We start from the raw sequence: 21,103 nt of genomic DNA on the forward strand, positions 1-21,103 counted from the left end.
GATAAATCTAGCATCACCTTGTGACACCCTTTCCAGCAAGCTCTAAGTTGCCTTCTTTGACCAACTTCCACTTCTTGACTTTGTGCCCAGCCTTTTCCTTGTCTGGCAACAACTTGTTTTCACCTTACTCTTAGTCATTGGTCATGCATCTTTAACACCTCCCTTCTTCAGAAAGTCTTTCCCAGATCTTTCATATCAAATTAATTTCTGAACATACGAAAATAGTCTCACTTTAATTTCTTTTTCTTCAGCCCATCAGTCACGATCTATAATCAGAATTGCTCTTATAATGCCTAATGTAGCTGTCCCTCACACCACACTGTCAGCTCCCTAGGAGCAGGAACCGTGTCTCTCTTAATAATTATTGTCTCTCATTGATAGAACAGTGCTGGAAGGGAAAGGCCAGTTTCTTGACTTAGCATGTGCTAAGTCACAGCTGAATTCCTTTTTCCTTTTTATCTAGTCCAATCCAAATTGCATTCTTTTAAAATTCATTGTTGCTTTGGCTAGACAATGCCTCTCTGTTTTTCACTGTTTATGCAGATCTTTTAAAAATTTTATATTTTATCTAATCATTTTAATAAAAACTATAAAGTGGCAGACTCTATACAAGTACTGAAGATTTCATTTCACATTTTTATAACAAATCATGACTTGCTTCCAGTCCTCCCTGTCTTGATTTAATTTAATGGCTGTTCTTTTAGTTGCTATTTTATGTCTACCATTGAAAAGCTACTAAAAACTAATTTTAAAATGAAACTTTTTCTTTGAACATTTCATTTGTTTTGGGACATGTCTCTTGAGTGTGTTGTTTCAATTAAGTATTCTAACATACTTCCCTTAACCCTTTTTCTGGGACTGAGCTTCACAGAGCAAATTTCTTGGCTGGGATGGAGAGAATGTATTGGCCAAGAACCGCATCCAACAAAGTCTCAAGAGTTTTGAATTTCCAGGCAAACTGAATCTGGTTCAGATCTAGCTTAGCTGGCTCCTAGATGCTGAATGCAAATGCCATTAAATGGTCATAAAATGGTAACAGAAGATTCTGTGGACAGAAAATGGCTCTCACTGAATATCACTTTTATGAATTAGTTATAAATGAAATAGGAACATACGGATTTTATTATCCTAAAAATATGCCAGGTTTTTTTAAAGGCAAGCAAATTCTTTGGTGACAAGTCTTTTGCTGTTTGCTGCGCCAAAGTTCTTGGTAAGTTTTCCAACACTAAAATGCACCTGGCTCTACCCACTCCCTCGCGTGTCAATGACTCCGGTACTTCTATTTTTCCCGTACACTGTCTAAGCAAAGTCCTGTCTCTCTAAGATGCAGATCCATTTTTAGTACACCCAGATGTGAGCCAGCCCCAGCTCCCTGAGCCTAAGGGGAGCACAAGCTCTCCAGCTTCTCCTGTCTACTCCTGCCCCACATTGTCTGCGGCAGCCCTGCCTCTTCTCTTAGCAACACTGGGCTGACCAGCTGACACTCCAGGTGAAGCGGGTCTTTCATAGGCTTATCAGTCTCAAAATGCATGCAGTAGGTTGACTGCTGATTCCTGAAGGTCATGGAAGAATACACACTCCTGCGTGTTCTTTGCCTTCAGCCAAGGATGCACAATACGGTCACAGAGGCCTCTGCCATCTGCCCCTGCACAACTGAGGATCTACACTTGCAAATATGAGAAAAGCCTTCTTCTATAATTACCCTCTGAATCCTAGGCTTTTTGGGTGTGAGAAGTAGGTAGACTAACATTTTGTCTCTATTTCTGCTCTTTTTTTATTTTTTATTTTTTACAGGGTTTGTGTGACCAAGGCTTCATTTTCCCCTTGTACATAAGTAATACATCTTACTATAACAATAAAAATAAAGTTCTACTGCCTGGGCCAGGACATTGGTCTCCTACTCTTGAACGTCCAGTTCAACCACAGTCCCAGGCACAACCCTTCAACTTTCTATTAAAATTTAACCCATCAGATCCAGCTCACAGGCCTTCACCTTCAGACCGGAATGACACCACTGGTTTTCCTAGGTATCCAACATGCAGACAACAGATCACAGGAGATGCCCTCTCTGCTTCCATGATTGTGTAAGTCAATACTTTATAATACATTTCTTTCTACACATATTCCCTGAGTTACAATGACTTGACTTATGATCTTTTCACCTTATCATGGTGTATGTGCAACATGCATTCAGTAGAAGTTATACTTTAATTTTGAATGTTGAGCTTTTCCTGGGCTAGTAGTATGTGGTACAATATTCTTTTGTGATGCTAGGCAGTGATGGTGAGCTGTGGCTCCCAGGCAGTCACACAATCATAAGGGTAAGTGTTGTAGTCAGGAGTTGTACAGAGAACAATTACAATTAGGACATGGGGTTTATAATTTTGTTTTATGATGGTCACCCAGAGTTAACACAAGTAACTGCAGGAAATCTATCCACAGCGCCAAAGACATAGAATATTTAGTGAAGGGCCTAAATCTGATAGTATGTCCCACATGAGTCCAGATGAAAACCCGGAGCTCATGACAATGCCTCCCACAAGTCCAGCTGGAGGTCCAGAACCTACAAGAAGGACTCACGCCAGTCTGTTTTACGGATCCATGCCGGCAGGCCCAAAAGTCAGCAGTGGAAGCCAGAAAGTCTATGCCAGCGGGGTGAAGGAGCTGTGCTGGTGGGATGAGGGTTCTATGCTTAAACTGAGAAGTCACACTCACAACAAAGACCAAGGTTGTCCTGAAAAGCATCACAGCCATCCTCAGCAACTCGGAGGCCCCGAGCTACTACGATGATAAGCACAGTCAAGTACATGCCAGGAAGCCAGTGTGACGAGTTCATCCTGGAGACCAAGTGGCACACGTCTTCCCCTCCAGAGCCAGGAAACAATGCTTGATGTGAGAATCGGAGCTTCTCCAGGAGAACAAACGACTCAAATAGCAACTCATAGGAGAACCCACAATGCCTCAACACCTCAATGGAATAACGCATCAACTCATAGCTTCTCCTTCTCCATGTCTCTATTTATGCTGGCAACTTTCCTCAAGTGAAACATCTATGCTCATCAGCAGCATGGTAATTTAATTCCACTGCTGTTAAGTTGACCACCAGTTTTCCATCCATAACAGTAAGCATCACTTACATGTTGTTAAGCTACGATATGGAATAAATTAAGTGTAATGAGCCTATCTGGAGGGAGACTATTTCAGTCTTTCTTTCTTCCCTTCTAGTCTATTATTCATCGGTTTTCTCTGGAAAACTTTGTCTAATATATTGTCTGTTAGACAATAACAGATAGGAACTTCCTTTGGAGGAAAAAGTTAAAAGTATTAATTTCTGTCAACAAGGCAGGCAGAGGTCCTTCAGCATGAATGCCTGTCACACATGTGTCCAGAGGCTCCCGCTGTTACCTCCATACCCTCAGGTCTTCTGTAAAGATTTTCAGAGGGAATTTGGCCTAGCCTGCACCTCCTTGCTGCATCCTGCCATTTGCTGTGTGTGTTCACTGCAGCAATTCCCTCCCCCCTCGCTCCGTCCCCTCACCCTTATGCTCCAGTTCTGCATTATATTCATGACCAATAACAAATTCAATTATCATAAAAAATTTTAAAAATGAAATTCAATTTAACCAAGCAAAATGTTGGACTTAAAACCACAAAACAAGCAATTTCATGCATAGCCCTGAATACAATCTGAAAAAGTCTTAAAATGTTCTTTTCATTCTTCATCCAAGGATGACCAGACAAGACACAACAAGGAGCATTCTGGGAGAGTTCTTTCTTGGCTGCAGAAGGAAGTAGAGAAGACATCAGTAATTTGTTCAAACATTAATTTTTACGACTCTTTATGAGAACATTGGTTTTGTAGGTTTTTACCCCAGAGTGAGCTAGTGTTCTTTCTGAGGAAATAGTTTTTACATAGGCACACAACACTTTGAAATGCTTGATTTGGCAGACAGGATATATAGTGAGCAAGAGAGAAGACTCATTTTCTCAGTAAATACAATGTCCTCATAATGCCTGCCTTAGCTCTCCATGGCATTTTAAGATTAACCTGCAATCACTGAAAAATAAGGAGAAAGAGCAGTGTTCATCCTTTTCTTCCTCAAGGTCACCTCTTCCTCTTCTCTTAGTAAGATAATCTAACCAGTTCCCTGACTGAAACCCATTAATGCATTCAATCTGTTTCTAACACCTGTGATACCATGACCATCTTGCTTAGTGTTGTTGGTGTATATTTTGATAACTATCTGAAATAACAATGTCATAAAACTGATACTATAGCTTTGCCTTCATGTACTTAACCTCAAATTTTATCAAGCCTTTTTCTAGAATTTTCTTTACATAGCTGACCTATGAGCAATTATCCTCTCTTCTTCTTTCATCTATTTTTGTCTATCTTTCATATTTTTCTTTATCTGTCTTATTTCCTTATAGCAGAGGCTTGGGTTTTATTCAACAAACCTAACTTACTCTGTCTCTGATATTTGGGAACTCAGAAACCAATATCGCTTCCACAATTTTTACAATGAGTGCAGCTGATTCACAACAGGTGAGAATCTCACCACCTCATTTATCTTATTCCCTGTGCTCAAGCTAAGCCACTGTTGATTGGTCAACAGTAAGCAGCTGATTCAGCATGAACCAATCAAAACTGGTTTCTGGAAAGCTTGGATTCTAACTTTGTCACACTGTTTTCTCAGACACTGTTTTCTCAGTGTACAAGATTGCACACTTTGGATTGTGAGTTTTGTTAGGAGGAATAGAATTGTCTACCACACTGGGATGAAGAAAAGCCTTGACTATAGGTAGAAAAAAAAACTAGACTGGGAAAAAAGTTACAGACAGGGGAATAGAAGAGAGCATGTCTCCTAATCCCTGGTCCCAGACTTTGGTTCCAGTTCAGTTTGAAGTCTGACTGTATGCTTGCTTACCCTTATATAATAATATACAATATACAATAATTATTATATATTATATAATATATAATAATATACAATATACAATATATAATAATATACAATTATACAATAATAATTTTTTTCTTTTTTCATTGAGTTTATTAGTATTGATTTCTGTTATTTATAATGCCAAGAATACTAACTAATCCATCCCTTTCAAATATCTTCTCAAATATATATATATGAAGTGATGTGACACAACCTAACACTGCTCCACTGACAACCTTCTTTTGGAACAGGTAGCACCCATCATCTTTCATGTGGTACATGCCATCTGGTGAGCTTCGTAGGTCCTTAAAGGCAATCAGTGAGTATCATCCCTGAGCACTAGCATGGTAAGGTTTTCCTATGGAGAAACAATAAGATTTTGGCTGGGTTAAATTGTTCTCTGGTTCAAGCTGCTGCCTACCCTCCACACTTGCTTCCACTCCTTTTGTGTGAGTGTCCTGTCTTTCTTCTTCCTGTACAAATCCAACTACTTTCCCAAGACTAAGAAACAGCTACACAAAAAAACCTATAGCTTTCATTATCTATCAAACTTTCCTCTAGCCTCTTTAAAAAAATTACTTTGGCTCAATTCAAGCACTTTTCTTGAGTACCTATTTAACTTCTGATTTTTTAATCTTTTCCTAATCCTGTACTTATAGTTATCTTGGTCCACACTGCTTGGGAAAAAGGAGCATGAGAACCTCTGATGTAGATGGAGGAATTCTCACATGCACAAATAAATCTCCCTACTCACAAAACAAATCAATTTCTACCACAGAGACTCAGTGAGAGTTTGCCCAAAGAGCTTTCATTGAATATGAGTTCAGGTAATCAGTCTTTGTGATAAACCTACAAGTTAGTTAACTCTTATTGGTCTGCATGAAAAACTATTTTTTGTCTGTGTGGTCACTGATAGGCTTGGGAAACTACAAGATAAGGTGTAAGGAAGCCCTAAAACCTTATTTCTCTACCCCACTGCAAAACAACTATCTTACACCATCTCTCATGGCTGAATCTAGACTTTTAAGATCTGTGCATTATAGGTGACTGAGAATACTGCTTTGTAAGGGGCCATACTGACTACTTGATGTGAAAACTGATATGCTCAGTAATACAAAAAATAAAACAACACAAAATATACCTATATTTAAGAGATCATATGAGGCTTTGAAAATGGTAAAAATGGAAAGTGGGTTTGAGACTTGCATCGAAAAAAATGAATCCAAATTTAATGAGCTCTCATTTTCTTAGTCTACAAAGTGATATTCTGTGTATGACATTCCGTGTCAGTGGTGAATTCATCTTTTACTGTCTTTTATCAGTGGAAATTATGGTGTGCCAGGTGCTTACTTCTCTATAACAGGAGGGGTCAAGTAGATAATTAATGAGAATTAATCTATAAAAAGGAATAAAACCTCCAATTTGAATCCTGGTTTATGACTAGGTTTATCATGTATGTGTAAAACTTCAAAGAGAACTAACTCAACAAGGCCTTTAATTACATTTTATTATATTTAAAGACTTTATGGAAATTTTTCCTGCTGCAAAGAAAAGCTCCTTGGGAACACTTCCCTTCACAGCAGGAGGCTATGGCCTCTGTTCCCAGAGCAACTACAGAGGCAAGCCGCTGGCACCTCCTATATCTGACAAAAGAGGTATAGACAGCTGCTGGGCAGAGCACTGGCCTAGGGAGGGCCAGTGCCAGTTTCTCTTACAGAGGTTAAACCCTTGGAACCAGGCCATCCTCATCCAAACACTTTCTGGATGTAGACATTCCCCAGAGCAAACTGGAAGACTTGAGCTGGATCTTGAAGAACTGAATGTGAAGGGTTGATCTTGTAACAACCTCAGAAATGCCCGCCTCCACAACTTGTAAAAAAAACAAAGAGGGCGTACATGGGTATTTCTATCCATTATTGCTTAGCTCATCAAAACTTTCTTAATTGTTTGCCTTGACAGAGAGAGAAAGATCCTTTCTTTAATAATTACATTGTTTAAAAAAAAAATAGGTACATTGTTTTCCCATCCTCTTTCTTCCATATAGCATGACACTAAGGCAGAAGGATTCTTAGGCTAACAAGTTAACATAATCTAGTGTCTAAATCTAAGGCTCGGGGCCAGAGTTCCTCCCATCTGATTGCAGCTTTGGTACCAACTTGTCCTATGCCCTTGGGTGAGCCAACTTAGTCTCTGTGCTGGGTCTACCCACTGCTAAAATGACACGGATGGTGCTAAAAATGTTGATCTCATTGGGACACTGTACAGGCAAGTTGAAAGCACTTTTTAAATAAAAAAGTCTTATTTTATAAGATTTGAGAATAAATTTTTGATGATGGTAGGCTGAAAGGATGCTCAGAAAGGAGAAAAGCCAAAGAAAAATTGATTTATTTGGTTTGATAAAGGAACAGAACAATGCGTCTAAGAAACTTCTGTAAAAAGGAATATAATATTTAAAAGTGACTTTATTGTGGTAGGAAAGACTTTTAGGTTTGAAGAGTTTGGTTGTTTTTTTTACTCATGCCAATGGATTTGCCTCATAATTTTAAAATCTAGAAATCATAATTTGTCTTATAATAAAAAGACTCACTATTTTCTCAAAGGTGTAATAGGTGTTAAAGAAAAGACAAAATTTAGAGATTGGGACATGACTGGAACTTGAAGGGAATATTAGAATTTTTTGAGTGTTATTAAAATTTTTCTTTACTGTATTAAAAGTTTAAAAAAGAGACATAACATATGTATTGCTGTAAGAGAATGACCAAGATTTACTATTCATTTAATAAACAAGCATTAAGCATACTTACTGGAAAATACTATTGCCCTCAACATGTTTAGAGTTTATTAGAAAGCAAGCAGACATAGCAAAGTGTTGCAAGATCCTGTGAGGAATATCACAGAAACATATCAGAGTACTGTGCTAGAAGATCAAGATAAGAAAAACATATTGAAAAACTCTCAGAAGTCAGGATGCACTCTACTTAGTGGGATGATGAAGGGATCTTGGAATGTTTCCTAAACAGGAAAGCATAAGCATTTACTGGAACTCTGCAGAGGGATGTGCCTATACAAAAGAATGGAGCATGATGTAATAAGTTCAGAATGCAGTACCATGGTATACAACTAATTTTCTTTTCACTGGGACACAATACCTGACAGCCACAATTTAAAGGCTTATTTTTAGCTCACAGTTGCAGTGAATTCAGTTCATGGTCAGCTATCTCCAAGGCAGAAACATCATGGCAGAGCATAACAACTGGAAAGCAGAGAAGGATGACAGTGCCAGAGAGGAAGGGGCCGGGGCTAGATAACTGTTCTGAAGATCACACCTCCTGGACCTGCACAGACACTCCCACAAGTGTGCTTTGCTAATCCCCTTAATGGCTCCCGGATAAATAAAGTTGACAAGTTCAACCATCACACATGGGTATGGAACTTCTAATAAGCAGAAGAACATGGCAGAAGATGAAACCAGAAAAGTCAGCAATGAGATGTCAGAAAGTGAGAGTATTTTTCAATCAGGACCTGTTTTAATTCTTATTCTGTCATGTACTAACCTTAGTATCTAGGCAGGGCAAGGTATCAATTTCCTTAGAAAAATAAGAGTAATAGTTCATCATTTGGTTATTGTGAGAACTAAATGAAATAATACATGATAAGATATGAGAATTAATTAGGATAGAGACTGGTACAAAATAACTTCTCAATGAATAAACATTTACTGTTATTTGTATATTAGACAAGACTTTCAGTCTTTATTCTATAGATAGAGAAAAATGATAAAAACAGCTTAACAAAGACAAGGCTACAATAAGAATCGCATGGAGAGTGAAGAGGAAATAGAGCAGACATGAGAATAACTAAAGAGAAGAATTTATAGAACTGAGTCATTATAGATGGGGGATTTCGGTTTTCTTTAAGTTTGAGGCTTGAGTGATTGGAACAAATGGTGGTAATATCAATCTGAGTAACACAATATATGATAGAGGGAATATAGTATGAAAGTGATAAATTCAGTTTATTTCCATGTGAAATTCAAGAAGTCCAGAAACTCAAAATAAGCTGGCAGCTAGAATCAGCCCTGAGTTCCTATAAAGCTCTGACCTTGATTAGACTAGTACAACTTTACTCTTAGGACTAGAGATAAAATTTCAGGACTTTTAAAACTGAGTGAGAAATTTTGAGAGAAAGACTAAATGTTACTCTGAGAAAGATGAGAAAGAGAAGTATGAAAGAATCAAAAGGAAACGAAGTTTCAGATATCAAGGGAGAAGAGAACATTTCATTAAATTTGGAGTCATTTTTGATGTCTGTCTCAAGTCCAGTACTATTTGACTACCCTTTGTGTGTAAGGGAGGTCTTCCCATAAGCTATCTCGTCTTCTTTGATTGGTTTTGTGTGGAACACAACCCTCTCTCATGACTATTTGCACTTTTCAGCTATAGAGTTATTTTTACATATAACTTAAAAAAAAAAAACCACAAAGGACATGGAGAAATATTGACAATAAAAGTCAGGTAAAATTAAACATGAAACAGCTTCTTTCCCCAAATTTCATTAATACAGGTTGGAATTATATATATTTATGTGACTTTAAAGAGTAATTAAAATAGTCAGCCTTTTAAAAACCAAGCAGCTGTAAATTTAACCAGATATTTATTTTTTAGCTCATCATGAGACCAAACACAAAAATTGAGTCAAAACTCCGAAAAGTATTTGCACTTTATATCACAGATAAAGAACCAACATCCTCAGTGCAAAAATAAATATTTAGAAATCAAAGTAGAAAAATCTCAGTGATGATAAAATATATGGGGATGAAGAGTCTGTACACAGCCAAAAGAACAGATAGGAGTGGCCCTCAGATCTGTTCCAAAGGACAGATATGTTCCAAAGGACAGAGTGGCCCTAAACAGATGAAAAACTCATTCATAAGAAAAGAAATAACTGACACCAAGGTAGCATTTTATACTTAACAATTTGCAGGCAGGAAGAATCCACACACAACATAAGTCTGTTGTTGAGATTACTGGGAAGACACACTTACACAGTGAGCAAAAGTGTAGAAATGATACACCTTGAATAACCTTGAGGAAGAGGGAATTAGTAAGATTTATCAAAATTACAGATGTCCTTGCTTCTTGCCATAGAAATCTCATTGCAAAGGATCTTGCTTACAGATACCTTTGTACAAATACAAAATGATATATAGAGAAAGTTATTTATTGCGACAGTGTTTGTAATAGCCAAAGGTTGGAAACCACCCAAGTGACAGCAAGAGGCTATTTGGTTGAGTAAAGCAATGTACATTCTCAGAATGTACCAACATGCAACCATAAAACAAATTTTAAAAATGGAAAGTAAAGAATGACACAAAACAAATTGCTGTGCACAGAAAAGAGTGAAAAGATCTCTAGGACAAAGTACTTTTAAAATACAAGAGACAGAACAGTTATGTAATGTGCTGCCATTGGTGTTCAGGGAGCAGAGTGACAAGAATACACATGTATTGGCTTAAAATTACAAAAAAAAAAAACCCTTCAGAGTATAACTGTCTCATAATTTTCTCTGGTGAGTCTTTTATCCTTTTTCAGTATAAACAAGCATTTTATGAAAATTGTTACCCATAGAGAGTGAAGGAAAATAGAGTGTACTTTGAAAAGGGAGTAAACTCTACTTAAAAACTACAAAGATTTCAGTATTAATACTAGTATTGCTATTTTAAGATGATTTCTTTTATATTTATTTATATAAATCAAATAAATAATTGTCATGTTAAGATTAAAGATTTTTAGAAAATGTTAGTTATAAAAAATTAAAGAATAAAGACAACATAATTTAAATGAATTAGGGGTGTCAAAATGAACTAATAGTTAAAAAAACTATATCATTTGTTGTCTAGAACAGAAATGACCAAAAAAGAAGGTCACTTTGGGAACTTCTACACATCTCAAGCTTAGAGTTTGTTTTTAATATCCCTGCTTCCTAAAAGGAGCAAGAATTCTTCAAGAAATATCTGATACCTTCATTTAAAAAGAGAGGGCACAGGACAGTAGCAAAAATTGTTCATAGATTAATAGGATCATATCAAATAGCACAGAACGCAGGTTGTGAAGGCTCCAATCAGCCATAGGTTTCCATAGATTTGAGGATTTGAGCATCAAAAAAATAATACACTCTATAGCTGACATTGAATCTATGAAAATCTAAGTCTATAATAAAACTGAAAAAGAAATCCAGGAAAAAATATAATAGTCACTATTTGAGAGTACTACTGAACAAAATCAATGTTGCCCAGTGGTTATGTAAAAGAAGAAAATTAAGCATTTAGCCTATCTTTCCAGGAAGATCATACATGTTTGCCAAATATCCTAGCTGGAAAGACAAAGCTCTACTTTACAGGAAAAATGTGCAATGGATATTTAAGCTTAATTTTCAACTTGATTGACTTTAAAGTCACGGAGGGGATTAGCCTATTTCTGTGTTGTCTGAGTGGTTCTTGAAGGCATAACCTTAGATATTATGTCTAGTCCGTTTCCTTTTCCTCTCTGGCACTATTTTCCTGCATTGCTTCTCATCAACTATGAAGTTAGCAGTTTGACCGTACCATGCCCTTCAGCAATGATGTTACAGACTTGAACCCAACTGACCATGGATTGAATCCCCTGAAATCATGAGCAAAAACGAACTCCTCTTCTTTTGAGTTGTGTAGGCTATGTGTTTTTCCAGCAACAGGAATACAAAGCAAAAATGGAACTGAAAAGCAAAATGGTTGCTGTGACCATATTTCATCATGTGGTTCAGAAGCATTTTGAACTGATTTGTGGGAAGAGTTTACAGAGGTTTGGAGATGTGTGCTATTGAAACCTTGGAATGATAGGAAATTCTGGTCACAGCTCAGAAAACTGGAACTCTAAAAGGCACATGGACAGAAAAGGCCAACCTTACGAGGTTTCACTTGGGAATTAGGACTTTATTGGGAATTGTACTAGAGAAGATGATTGTCATATTCTAGTCAAAAGAGAAATTACCTGTATTTGTCTATAAGATTTCTTGAGACTTTCTTAAGGATTACAGACTAATTGACATGGAGGAAATTTCAAAGTAATCCAGTATTCATTCTGTGGCATGGATAATACTGGCTGCTTTCAGCCACATCTATAATAAGAATCAAAAGTAATGAAAGAGTGGAAGTATGGATAAAGGTAAGGCCAAAGAGAGTGCGGCTGCTGAAAATGTTAGTGCCATTAAAAAGAAAGCAAGTACTTTGATTCGGGAAAAGAAGAAAGATACCTAAGAGTATCAAGAAAAGAAATGAAAAGGGAAGGGCAAGGAAGAAAAATAAAGGGAAGGGAAGGGGAAGGGAGGGGAGGGGAGGAGAGAGGACGGGAGGGGAGAGGAGGGGAGGGGAGGGGAGGGGAGGGGAGGGGAGGGGAGGAAGAAACCATGAAGGTTTCTTTTCAGAATATGAATTTTGGAAAGACACAGACATTTAGACTATAACAAAATATTGCATAATTTTTCCTAAGAACAGTGTAGAACATACTTCGGAGGCATCTCGCCTAGTTGTTAAGGAAGTTGGGAGATCTACTTACTGATTCTAATTCATCACCGATTGAGGACTTTAGCACTCTGGCCCTTCCTGCTTATCTGCACATGGGCCATACTCACCCTTCTGACTGTAAAAAAAAAAGCCCTCAGGTGGACAGTCACATGCGTTGGCGGAAGCCACCCCCATCTGTAAAATTAGATGTTTGGGGGAATTAGGACAGAGAGTAGAAGGTGAGAAGGTACTGATATTTTCTGCTATCCTTGTCTTGCTTACTTACTTGTTGGGCTGACACTTTGCCTATTTCACATTCCCCATAGAGTGTAAGCTTCCTAAGTATTGGAAATTTCTCTTGGTTTTCCACTGTCTTCCTGACACTTAGCATGTTGTCCAACATTCAATAGTCACCAAGTGGAAGACTGATAAACATTGTTAGCCAAATATGGGCCTCAAGTCCAGCCTTTAAGCAGTTTCAGTCCAGACTGGAAGAAAGGGAATTTGTAGGGTACTTTAAGAGGCTCGCATAGCCCAGCTTCATGTGATGTCCTTAGATGTCACCAGCACAGTTAGTTGCCAATTACTCACTCTATGGGACAGCTTCACCCACCCCAAGTTATCTTAAGGTTAGGAACAGAAAATCAGAATATGCAGAATAAAGTACTGCTTTAAATGTACTTTAAAATGACCAGTGACATAATATTACACTTTAGACTCTCTGTTTTATTACTATGTATTACTCTAAATGTTTATATTTGTATGCTTTAAGGCCATTAATAACTTTCCAAGACTCAGAACAATGGAAGTAAGAAATGGCAGAGGGAAGTTGTCTGTGGAATGTACAATATGCCTGCTCAGTACCGAGTTTAAGAAAGTCTACAAAAAAGCTAAATTGCACATAGGCGTCACTGAATAAATTCAGAAGATGTACTGTGTTTTTAAAAATTATTAAGTAGCCAGATGGCCTTCAAGAGTAGCCAGAATAGCAGACAGGACCCAGATGACAAATAACAATAGGCCCTCCCCATTGGGCAATTTTTGAGACAATGTGTTGACATTAGACAAGGAAATAAATCCATAGCTTCATTGTTCATTCAAATTCTCAAGAAGAACAGGTGCTATTCACTGACCTTACCAAAACGAAAGCTTGCCAGAGAAAATAGCACAACTCCTTTAAATTCAGTTTCAACAGACTCTGTGCCTACAAAGAAATTCCTTAAAAACAAAATTTTGAAGAAGGTAGGAGTAATTAACTTGAAAACTGCCTTTCATTTGAAAGGTTGACATATCTTACAGAAATTTAGGTGTATCATCTGGCTGCTTAGAATCTATTCACTTGATATGGAGTGTTGATAAAACACCACCATTGTCAGATTATATATATATATATATATGGATACAGACATCTCCATTATTGTCACTGCCATGTATTATGATATTAAGTACTTTTAAAATTTTAGAGAAAACACTGGAGATTGCTCAGGTCCCTGCAGAAAGGCTAAGATTTGTCTCTGATAATGAGAATGTTCTTCATACATATCTTTTTGTTATGTTTCTTTCATATAATAGCCAATCAGCCTCTCCAGGAAAAAAAATGGTTTTGAGAAAATGAATTCTCTTTCTTTGGCTACGTAACCTATAGAAGGCTCCTGGATGCCCACAAAAAAAAATAAAAGTAATAAATGAACTCCACTATCTCCTACTACTACACAAAACCTTACATTTTGAGATGACTTAGAAACCATCTAATCATTCACTTGAAAGAATTTCTTGAATTACTACTTATAACAGGTACTGATCAGTGTTGTCTCAAAAAAGAAATCCCTTTGCCTTCGTGGAACTTCCTCATTGTCATGACAGACAAAGAGCAGAAAGATTAAGGACAAACTAAGAAAAGTATAGACAGCGACATACGGGCAGAATAGTACTGGGGTAGGACTGTCACATGAACACGGGTGAAGGCTCAGGATCTGGATTTGATCTTTGTTCTGGGCTTCCTGGTCACCCGGACATTCTGTAAACTTGATGTAGAGTAGGGAGCGCTGTTTGGATTCTCTCTCAAATTCAGTCTTTCAGCATTTGCCTTTTGAGTGCCCCCTTCCTGTAGGAAGTGTCGCCAGAGCTGAGTTGTGAAGGATTTCGGAACTCCACTGGGGCAGGGAGCAGGGGCACAGGAATCAGGATGTCTTCATCTGGTGCAGTCTTGCTCTGGGGTGTCACAGCATCATGCGACCATCAAGACAGGATCTCATGAGTTGAGTGTTCTTTAACTGGACTCAGAAGAGGAAGTCAGAAATTAGAAAGTTGAGGAGGATTCAACAGCCAGCAAGGAAACAGGAATTTCTGTTCTACAACCACAAGGGGTCAATTACCTACCTGACTTTAGAAGCTGATTTGTGCCCATTGCCTCCAGAAATTTTTGTTGGAGATCATTGAAGATGGTGGATCAATAAGCATCAAAGTGAAGAGCCTCTCTGAGAAACAGCTCAGATGCTAGAATAAAACATCCTGGAGAAGGCCAGACGGAAGGAGATAAATCCTCTGGATGCAGGAAGAAACTAAAGGAAAAAGAAAAGAAAAGAAAAGAAAAGAAAAACGTGGACAGAAGGCTGTAGCCAGACGCAGTCTCACTGGAGCTGGTCTCTGTACAAAACACCACTGGAATCCGAGGATGCACAGTCGCAGTGAAGTTGGAGGTAGGCGAGCCTGAGGACCTTGGTGGGAGGACACAGCTGCGGCGGGGAACAGCAAGCAGAGAACAGAACTGGATGGGAGAGCTGCACCAGCTGGGCTCGCGGTGAGTGCGGGGAACTCATTCCTCCCGCGGGAGTGGGCGATTGGCTGAGCGACATTTTGGAGTTGGGTAGGATAAGCCCAGAACCAGAACTGCAGTGGCTTCAGTCAGCACACCTAGCACAGGGAATATTGGTGAGAATTGCTCTGTACTGAGACCCACCCCTGTGTGTGATCCAGTAGCCAAGGACAAGGTCTTTCTGAAGCTGTCTTTAACCACCCCATCCGCTCGGCACACACTAGCATGGTAAAGACTCCCAGTGGTTGTCTAGCTCAGAAGGGGGAGGTCAGCCTGCCCGCCTCTGCTTGTACTTCAGTGGCAGGCAGTGGGGAGGGCAGCAATCTGTAGCCAGCATGCTTTAGAGTAACCATAGCCAATACAGGAAGTGCTGGGGACCATCACTACCCACTTGTCTGGAAGAAATCAGAAACATGACAAGAGGAAGAAACAAAAGGATGTCTCAGCCTCCAACCCAGGAACAGTACTGGCCCAGGAGAGGTAAACACAGAGACTGGGGGTTGCACACCTGTGGTTTCATAATAGCAGCACCTGACATAAAGAATTATCCTTGTAACATTCTCAAAGAACTAATAATAGAAATACTAATACATGTAAAGGAAGACATAAGAAAAATAATAAAAGAAATGCTAAGTACCTCTCAAGAAGACACAGAAGAATGGAGGAACATAGAAAAAGGAGAGAAACCTCCAAGGAAGAATATAAAAAATATCTAGAATACATGAAACAGACTCAAAGAGATTACCAGAAAATTAAAAACACCACTAAAAACTGGCAAATCTACTTGAAAGAAGCTAAAGAAAGACTATCAAACCTTGAAGACAGGATTGCAATATTTGATTGTGAAAGGAAAGATCTCTTAAAAATAACAAAGAACCAAGAAGTAACAATACAAAGGCTAGAAGGTGACAAGAGGATCTATAACTTAAGAATAAAAAATGTTATTGAAGGAGCAGGGATAAACACAAATGAAGTACAACGGCTGTTTTCAAAAATAATTAAAGAAAACTTCCCAAGCTTAGGAAAAAGAAATGATATTCAGTTGTAAGAGTCATACAGCTCCAACCAGCTATAACCAAAATAGATCTATACCCAGACATATAATAATCAAGATCCCAGAAATCCAATGCAAGAATAGAATATTAAAAGCTGTCAGAGAAAAGAAACAGATCAACCTAAAGAAAACCCCATCAAAATCACAACAGGTTTCTGGACACAAATCATCAAATCAAGAAGAACTTGGCATGAAGTATTCCAAGCCCTGAAAGAAAATAACCTCCAACCCAAATTGATGTATCCTGAAAAACTATCACTCAAAATTAATGGAGAAACAAGATGCTTGCATGACAAAAAGTAACTGGGAGAGTTCATGATCACCAATCCAACTACAAAAAATTCAGAAGGACATTCTAGAGAGACAGAAAAAAGATCATGTTTCAATAACAGCAGCAGAGGGGACTCACGGACTAGGGCAGAGAGTGGAATGAAGGAAGGGGAAAAATAGACAATGGCAGAAAAATTGCACAGTAGAGATGAGGCAAAGAAGGTTGACCATAATCGCTAAGTGGATGGCCCCAATACATTAATAAAAAGAAACACAGGCAGAGTGGATCAGGAGATATAGTCCATCAAGATGCTCTATATAAGAAATATAATTAACCTGAAAGAGGGTTTATGGACTGAAAGTCAAAGATGAGAAAATAATGCCCTATATGACAGGGAACCAGAAAAAAGTAGGGGTAGTTTGCCCCTAAGCTGCAGATTGGTTGAAAAGTCATAATAGTTTATACAATGGAGAACTACTCAGCTATAAGAAAGGAAAACCTTGTAAGTAAAGCGATACAACTTGAGACCAAGCTCAGTGGTAAAAAGGTTCAGAACCACTTAGATAAATAGCAGGTAGCCTTCCTAATCTGAAAACTAAAGGAGTTAGTGGGATACAAAATGTACAATGTGCTCTGGGAAAGTGAAAGGGGAGGAATTGTCTAAACAAGGAAGGCAGAGGACATTGGTAATCTTGTATCATGATTTGAAGCCCATATTGCTTTCATGGCTCTGTTTAGTTTGGTTATATTCTGTTACTGTTTGTCTGCTTGTACTAGATTTGAGGGCATGGACAGCTATTCCAAAGATAGCAGGATATACTTTGGTAACCATTTTTAATTTCCTATTAATCTGAAACCTTGTATTGCTTTCACTGTCTTGCTTTGACTGATTTTATTTGAATCTGTTTTGTTTGACCACTATCTTGTCTTGACTGATTTTATTCGAAACTGTTATGTTTGATAGTATCAAGTCTGAGACTACAGACAACTACTCTGAAGATAATAAGATTCACTACAATACCCATTCTGGTTTGACTATTACCCTCTTTTGAAGTTCTATAATGTCTCTAATGTTTTGTTTTTATTGGTTTTGTTCCATACTGCTATGTTCAATTTTTTGTACCTAATAATATGGGCAATTTTATTGAAGATAACAAGAGACATCATGGTAATCACTGTAGATCACCTTGTATTATGATTTTTAATCATGCACTATGGCCATCCTTTTGTTTTGAATGACCTCATTTTGGTTTTTTGGGTTTTTTTTTTCTCATTTGGTTTTATTCTTTTCTAAATGAAAAAATGTACACAGAAAATGTAAAAAAATTGCAAAGAGCTATTTTAAGGGAGAAAATATGCCAAGTAAATAGATAAATGTAAAAAGTAACTATAAAAATAGAATTAGGGAATTTAGTCAAAGAGATTGAATTATGAGCATTTTAAGAAAGCCAGCAATTTATCACTTGTCATTAAGTCTGGGGCACCTGCCACTTGCCCAGGACTATGCAAAATATTGAATATAGTTTCTGTCCTATGGGACCACAGATGGAGCTGAAGATGCATCATTATATCAAATGAAAGTCAGTGAGTAGCTCACAGAAGCGTGCACATGAGAAGGCAAATATCACTGAGCAGAACAGGAAAGTATCCTAGAGAAGCTTCTTAGGAGAGTCATTACTATATTACAAAACAAGAAGCTAGGTCTTGTTCTGGCCACAGAAGGTTACTTAAGTGCAGAGCCAGAGTCAATTGTTTAGGATTCTCGCCTGTCCTAAACATCAAATGTCTTTACTGTTAAGAGTGTGACTCTGATGGGAATACTGTGCAGCAGTGTCCAATTGCCTTTAACATAAGAAGAGGAAAGGAGGTGGAGAACAGAAAACATTGTCAGAATTTTCAACTGTGGTCACCATTCCAGGAGAAGCAAGAACCAGGAATTCTATCACCATGCCTTCTTTCTGAATGCTCACCACCTGTCAACAAATGTAAGAAATCTCTTCCATAAAGCCCTAGTTTTAAGACTGATTCTCTGCTCTTTACCCTGGAAGTGATGAAATGTTCACCAACTTCTCAGGACTCAAATGCCCAGGAGGCAGCTACTTTCCTTCTCTTGAGGTCTAAGTCAGTAAAGGCCTAATCTGGCCCTGTGTAAGTGGATTGCTCACACTAGTTCTGATCACAGGGCATTCGCGCTGGTGAAAATGGTCCTGGGATGAGAGATAAATGCAAAGCATATGTGGGATTCATATAACACACAGGAGGGAGTGCACAGATATGTCAAATATATTGCATTTTGCTCATTACCCGAAGGATTCATATGTAGCCAAGTCAGGGCATGTCCACATGCAGCTCACAGGCATACCAGCCACAGAGTTCTGAGGAGTGCATGGAAAGGGCTGACCCCGTGTCATCTAGGAACAAAGAGACAGAAGCCCTAAAAGGAGACACAAACACCTGGCTTCTATTTCTGACTCTGCTGCAGACACCCTGGCAGTTTCTCCAGAAACTGTAAAGTTGCGGGTTTCAAATTGTTGGGAAATGTTAGGCTTGTGGTTTTCTTTGCCGTGGGAACAGAGAGATAATTTTGCTTCTTTTTTATGCTTTCTGAAACTGTCATCATCACATTCTCTTCTTTGGAATATAACTGTTTGGGGAACAATCTGGAGTTTGGGGGAAAGGTCTATTGCTTTGACTTTGTGACCCTAAACTCTTCTTTCCATGCTCACAATGAGGGTAGGTAGATGGCTACTGAGCACCATGCCAGGGTGGAGGATCTCTAAATAGTGTTTGGTGTGTAGACATCATTGGTCTAACAGAAAATGTCTCATTGAGAACAAATGTCTTCTCCGTTGATAACAGCTCTTTAGACGTGAGGCTAAATTAATTCTACAGAGAATAAGGCTCTAGAAAACAGATGATTCATAGCTAATGAGAGTTTGCATCCTTTAAGATGTATAGGTTTGCAGGAGAAAATTTCAGCACAAACAAAAACATCAAACTATAGAATTCTTTTCAGGAAGGCTGCCTGCATCAACACATGTATTTTTTGGAAAGCACTACAGTTGAACTCAAGCCTCAGCCATCTTTTAAGGCTCCTTTCTGATGTAAGTACCCCCTTCCAGATTTGCAATAAAGTCCATAAAGTTTCACAGAGGCTATCTGGCAGTAAGATCTTATCTAGATAATCCACTCAGGGAAAATACAGAGGTTGACTTACAAGTATTAACTCCTTCTGGGTCCTCTTAGAGTTTTCAGAGGGAATAAAGCAGGTAAGGATTGAAGGGAAGCTTGACTGAGAAGAGCATGGTACTGGGAGTACGAAGTCCTGGCTCTAACTTCCTGAAGACTCTGGAGACTCACTTCCCTCAGTTGTAAATTCGGGATAACACAATTTTTCTTTGCACTCACATCTTAGAAGACTGCTGTATGAAAAGCAAGCTCAAGAACTTCAGAATTCAAAAGACATTAGGAGCTATCCAAATATTCAGTTACATCATGGTATGTGTGCAGAATGGTTCTAGGGCCACTGGTAGATGCAGATGCTCAAGTCTCTTATATAAAATAACATAATTTGCATATAACCTATGCACATCACCTCGTATATTTTAAATCGTCTGTAGACTACTTATACCTAATATAATATAACTGTTATATAAATAGTTGTTCTATTATATTGCTCAGGGAATAATGCCAAAAAGTTTTTGTCCGTGTCAAGTAAAGACAATTTTTTTCTAAGTATTTTGATAGCCAGTTGGTTGAATGCATGGATGTGGAATCCTCTGACATTGGACAGGGGATGTATCAAAGTAAAGAACAAAGACTGGAATAACTGGTTATTCAAACTGAAAGAAGCTTGAAGATCCAGGAAAAGGATAGCACTTGTACTCTGGGACATCATCTAGCTAAGGAAGGTGTCTCTTCCTTAAAGTCCTACTTAGCTTTAAGACTGATTTTCTGCTTTTTATCCTTGAAATGCGAGGGGCATTTTCAGCGGATGAGTTCAGAATCTGCCTTGGAAGTTGATTACCTTGTGTGAATGTTCAGTGGTGACATCTGTAGCATTCTTGGTGCAGCACTGTGTAATTTGGGCTAGCCAAGTATTAACACCCTGGTTTTCTGTTTCCAGTGATCTTACCGATGGGGTCACAATATGCGCTATTTTTACCTCTCCTCTCTTCTCCTGTCCCTCACGTGTTCAAATAGCAAATAAGACTGAATGGACACAATTGCCCAAATGCAGATGATAAAACAGCAGATTATCCATTCGCCACTGCTCAACCTGCTGCCAACTTTGCCTCCACGGTTGCTTCTCCATGGTGCCCATGTCTGAAGAGGGTGTGCGGAGGCACAGCCCATGGGGGAGAACAGGGAGAGATCCTGCCTCAAATTCAAGCCCCTTTCTGCTCTGCTCTGGAAATCACACCTTCTTATTACCTGGCTTCTCTGCTAATTGGGGTCTGGAGAAGGCTTCCCAGCTTAG

Source organism: Cavia porcellus, unplaced genomic scaffold, assembly GCF_034190915.1.
Source record: "Cavia porcellus strain 051 isolate PalLab524CR breed Dunkin Hartley unplaced genomic scaffold, mCavPor4.1 scaffold_11, whole genome shotgun sequence".
Classification (NCBI taxonomy): Eukaryota; Metazoa; Chordata; class Mammalia; order Rodentia; family Caviidae; genus Cavia; species Cavia porcellus.